Genomic DNA, 6087 nt, shown 5'->3' with positions numbered 1-6087 from the left:
CGTAACGTTATGACTATAACTACTGTTCCCTGAAGAAGAGAAATGAGGTACAACACCTGTTTGGCCCCGAGCCGCCTCTTCCTGGGCTCGGTGAAGAGCGGTATTAAATTGAAGGAATGAATCCGAACCTCGCGCTTATCACCTGTGCAAGGTGGGGCTTCCAGCGAGACGCTGATTTCATTGGCTGCTTCTACTTTTCCAGCACCATTTCTACTTCAACATTTCAACATAAACTAATCAACTATGCTTAGTCTAATACAGTGACAACTAAAGTATACCAAAAACGATCTAGTCCAATCAACCTAAGCTAAATATGATGTGACTTCCTTTCATGGGTAACGATACGCCAGGCCAGCTAGTTAAAATTAGCATAGTACATCTAGCTACATGTTGACATCCATCCTCTCAGGCCAGGGGCACAATGATTGTATGAATTTATGGTTGGATCAGAATTGTCGTTATAATAATTGGCCAGTACTAAGAATGAAGTAAAACCAGAAGTCCAAATCCTTATCTCCATCCATGGCAAATTTTTTGCTAGTTGGCCACCGGAGGACAACAACAAAACTAGATGCAACAATTCAAGTTTTTTTCTGTCAATAATGGTGTTTGGCTTGTGATCTGATTTGCCGGAAGCCAAATCCAAACTAACTTCCCTTGACACTTTCTTTTGGTGCACCAGGACCATTCACAGCTGAGCTCACTCTGTTTAGCTCAACGCTGATTGGCTATTATTTTATTTTTAAAATTGTTGTCACGACACCACACTGCCAGGTCACTGACCTCCTCCCTGTAGGCTGTCCAATCATTGCCAGTGATCAGGGTCCTAAGCTTGGTGAAGCATTAGAGTTCTTGGGAACAGGAATGACGGTGGTCAGCTTAAGACGTGGGGATTATAGACTGGGACAAGGAGAGACTGAAAATGACCGTGAATACGTCTGCCAGCTGATCTGCGCATGTTCTGAGAATGTACCCTGGAATACTGTGAGGCCCCACACAATTCAGCCTCAGAGAGCGAGATCACCCAGTCCTCTGGGTTGGTGGGGGCCCTTACCCTCAGTGGTGTAGAGTACTTAAGCAAAAATACTTTAAAGTACTACTTGCAATAAGTCGTTTTTTGGGGGTATCTGTACTTTACTATTCATATTTTTGACAACGTTTACTTTTACTTCACTACATTCCAAAAGAAAATTTGTACTTTGTATTCCAATTTCATTGACACCCAAAAGAACTTGTTACATTTCGCATGCTTAGCAGGACAGTAAAATGTTCCAATTCCATCAAGAGAACAACCCTTGTCATCTCTACTGCATCTGATCTGGCAGACTCACTAAACACAAATGCTTCATTTTTAAATGATGTCTGTGTGTTGGAGATAGCCCCTGACTAGCCGTAAAAAAAAATTATGGCGTCTGGTTTGCTTAATATAAGGTATTTGAAATTATTTAAACTTTTACTTTTGATACTTAAGTATATTTCAAACCAAATACTTTTAGATTTTTACTCAAGTAGTATTTTACTGGATGACTCACTAACTTGAGTCATTTTCTATTAAGGTATCTTTACTTTTAGTCAAGTATGACAATTAGGTCCTTTTTCCACCAATGCTTGTGCATGGCACGGCGTTGTTGTTGTAGAAGCGTGCATAAAATGTATTGAGTTCGTCTGGTAGAGGAATCTTTGGGCAGATTAAGGCTGGGTTTTCCTTTGTAATCTGTAATGGACTGTATTCCCTGCCTTATGTTGCGGGCTTCTTAGCCTGTGTAATATGATTCCACCTTATTCCTATATTGTCCTTTTGCTCATTTGATGACCCTGCAGAGGTTGTAGTGGGACTTCTTGTACTTATTCCTGTCTTCGGCTGTAGCCTCAGGGTTGACTGTGAAAGCTTTGTGTGCCGTAGCACTGTCCTTGTCACGATCGAGTGTAGAGACGGACCAAGGCGTAGTGTGAATGGAGTTCCACATCTTTATTATGCGAAACTTAAAACAAAACAAGAAACAAACAACGACCGTGCAGTACTGAGGTGCAACATGCACTGACTCAAAAACAAGATCCCACAAATAACCAGTGGGGAAATGGCTGCCTAAATATGATCCCCAATCAGAGACAACGATAAACAGCTGCCTCTGATTGGGAACCATACCAGGCCAACATAGACATGAAACAATCTAGATAACCCACCTTAGTCACACCCTAACCTAACCAACATAGAGAATAAAAGGCTCTCTATGGTCAGGGCGTGACAGTCCCCTCCCCCCCAAAAGATTGGGGCTGTCTTTTGGGCTTTCCATGTGGCCGCGAACCCCGGCATCGTTGCTGTCTTCCCTTCTCTCCTTGCGTCTGTTTCCACGGAAGGCTTTCGTCTCCTGCCATAATTTCTCCCAAGTCCAGGATGTCTTCTCCTCCTTTATCTCCTCCCAAGCCCAGGATACCTTCTCCACCTGGGCACGCTGCTTGGTCCAGTTGTGGTGGGATCTTCTTTCACATTCGTTTGAAGCATACTCGAACCAATGTGCAGCGTGCTGAGTTCCACATCTTTATTTTTGTGAAACTTACAAAACAAAAAGAAAACAAACAACGACCGTGCAGTACTGAGGTGCAACATGCACTGACTCAAAAACAAGATCCCACAAAAAAACAGTGGGGAAATGGCTGCCTAAATATGATCCCCAATCAGAGACAATGATAAACAGCTGCCTCTGATTGGGAACCATACCATGCCAACATAGACATAAAACAACCTAGATAACCCACCCTAGTCACACCCTGACCTAACCAACATATAGAATAAAAGGCTCTCTATGGTCAGGGCGTGACAATCCTTTAGTTTAGTGCCAGCCTCTGTGTTAATCCAGGGCTTTTGATTGGGGAAGCAGCAAACCTTCACTGTGGGGCCAACTTCACCGATACATTTCCTTATGAAGCCAGCGACAGTGGTGGTTAGCTCATCAATATTATCGGCGGAGTCTCTGAACATATTTCAATTAGCGCTAGCAAAGCAGTCCTGTAGAGTAATTTCTGATTCTGATGACCATTTCTCAATGTAGCGAATCACGGGTACTTCCTGTTTGAGCTTCTGCTTGGAAACAGGAAGCAGGAGTACGGAGTCATGATCTGATTTGCAGAATGGTGGACGAGAGAGGGCCCCGTTTGCTTGATTGTGGGTAGAGTCTCAGTGGTGTAGGACTTTATTGTCCCTAGTGGCGAAGGAGATGTGTTGGGCATCACGTGTCTTAATGACACAGAATTAAAACCACCAGCAACAAGAAAAGCAGCCTCTGGGTGCAAGTTTTCCTGCTTGTTTACAGCCTTGTACCGTTTGTTAATTTGCCAGCTTGTTATTTTTATTGTCCTGAGGTGGAACGTATACAACAGTCACAATAACAGCTGAAAACTTCCTTGAGAAGTAGAAGGGTTGGCATTTGACTATCAGGTATTCCAAGATGGGTGAACAATGGGTCGACTGCGCTCGAGTCAGTACACCATTTGTTGTTGATGAAGAGGCAAACCCCTTCCTCTCTTGATTTCCCTGACTCCACTGTCCAGTCTGCTCGGTGAATGGAGAATCCATCCAGTTGGATAGCCATTGTCCAAAAGCCATGTTTCAGAGAAGCAGAGAATATACAGTATTTTGGCGTTACAGTTATGAGAATATACACTTAATATCAAACAGAACATACCCAGAACATGGTTACCATGTTCTCAGAATATACAATATTAATGTTCTAGACACGTTTCATTCAATGTTTCAAGAACACCTTGTCACAGCTATGATTCTGACTCAGATGAGGAGACATGCTCTTGGAACCAACCCCTCTCATCCGAAGACATCAGCACTGCCTGCAGGGTTTTCACTGACAGAGACAGCCATGACCGAGGATGAAAGTCTGCCCTTGTCTCCATTGCTTCCTGCCAGAGAAGTGGTGGTCAACCTGGTCACCAACCTTCTGAAATCAATCCCAGAACAACGGCAAAAGACCTTGTGAAGATGCTGGAGGAAACAGGTACAAAAGTATTTATATCCACAGTAAAACAAGTCCTATATCAACATATAAAAAAAAGCCAGACTACGGTTTGTAACTGCACATGGGGATAACGATCGTACTTTTTGGAGAAATGTCCTCTGGTCTAATGAAACAAAAATAGAACTGTTTGGCCATAATGACCACCGTTATGTTTGGAGGAAAAAGGGAGAGGTTTGCAAGCCGAAGAACACCATCCCAACCATGAAGCACAGGGGTGGCAGCATCATGTTGTGGGGGTGCTTTGCTGCAGGAGGGACTGGTGCACTTCACAAAATAGATGGCATCATGAGGAATATTATGTGGATATATTGAAGCAACATCTCAATACAATAAGTTAATTGGTCGCAAATGGGTCTTCCAAATGGGTCTTCCAAATGGACAATGACCCCAAGCATACTTCCAAAGTTGTGGCAAAATAGCTTAAGGACAACAAAGTCAAGGTATTGGAGTGGCCATCACAAAGCCCTGACCTCAATCCTATAGAAAATTTGTGGGCAGAACTGAAAAGCGTCTGCGAGCAAGGAGGCCTACAAACCTGACTCAATTACACCAGCTCTGTCAGGAGGAATGGAACAAAATTCACCCAACTTATTGTGGGAAGCTTGTGGAAGGCTACCCGAAACATTTGACCCAAGTTAAACAATTTAAAGGCAATGCTACCAAATACTAATTGAGTGTATGTAAACTTCTGACCCACTGGGACTGTGATGAAAGAAATAAAAAGCTGAAATAAATCATTCTCTCTACTATTATTCTGACATTTCACATTCTTAAAATAAAGTGGTGATCCTAACTGACCTACGACAGGGAAATTGTACTAGGATTAAATATCAAGAATTGTGAAAGACTGAGTTTAAATGTATTTGGTGTGAGGTGAATGTAAACGTCCGACTTCAACTGTACATGATGAACTTTAGAAAAACCATGTGATCAAGTCTCCTTCAAGTCGGCTTCTCACCAACTATGCAGCCATCGCCTAGCTAGTGGGAGCATTATTTGTCAACCAATCATTCCGTCTTAACCCCCAAAATATATACACTATATAGCACTTGACAAAATTGTGTTTGGTATGCAGTGGCAACCTATAAAACTGTTCAGTCTTAATATGCTCTAGCCTGGGTGCGTGCTTGTGTGTGTGTGTGTGTGTGTGTGTGTGTGTGTGTGTGTGTGTGTGTGTGTGTGTGTGTGTGTGTGAGAGAGAGAATGAGTGAGATTGTCAACTAAATTAAATGCAAATGGCTTTCAGAACAATTCAAATAAACCCCAAACTATATCCAGTCCTTGAACCTTACATTTACATTTAAGTCATTTAGCAGACGCTCTTATCCAGAGCGACTTACAAATTGGTGCATTCACCTTATGACATCCAGTGGAACAGCCACTTTACAATAGTGCATCTAAATCTTTTAAGGGGGGGTGAGAAGGATTACTTTATCCTATCCTAGGTATTCCTTAAAGAGGTGGGGTTTCAGGTATTCTCACCGGAAGGTGGTGATTGACTCCGCTGTCCTGGCGTCGTGAGGGAGTTTGTTCCACCATTGGGGGGCCAGAGCAGCGAACAGTTTTGACTGGGCTGAGCGGGAACTGTACTTCCTCAGTGGTAGGGAGGCGAGCAGGCCAGAGGTGGATGAACGCAGTGCCCTTGTTTGGGTGTAGGGCCTGATCAGAGCCTGGAGGTACTGAGGTGCCGTTCCCCTCACAGCTCCGTAGGCAAGCACCTTCATAACAATGGCAACTTTGTCTTTATTTACATTGAAGATCAGCCCAAGGTATCTGAATATTGGGAAAAGATGGTTCCCAATTTTACAGACACACCTTTACATCGCCGATAATAATCTTTTGTGGTGACATTTCTTTACAAGAAATGCATACCGCCTATAGCGAGTGCCAAACACTAGTCGCACATTCTGCAAGATTTATTGTCTATTGAACAATTTACAATTAAATACTTCCTACTTACAAAAACAGCAGTAGGAAGTCAGTTAAAGACAGTCATCATAGTTTAGCTCCAGACAAAAAACATATCCTGTTATGCAAGTTCCTTGGTTCCAAAGACGCT

Source organism: Oncorhynchus keta, chromosome 36, assembly GCF_023373465.1.
Source record: "Oncorhynchus keta strain PuntledgeMale-10-30-2019 chromosome 36, Oket_V2, whole genome shotgun sequence".
In the NCBI taxonomy this organism is placed as follows: domain Eukaryota; kingdom Metazoa; phylum Chordata; class Actinopteri; order Salmoniformes; family Salmonidae; genus Oncorhynchus; species Oncorhynchus keta.
Note: the sequence above shows the minus strand (reverse complement) of the source record.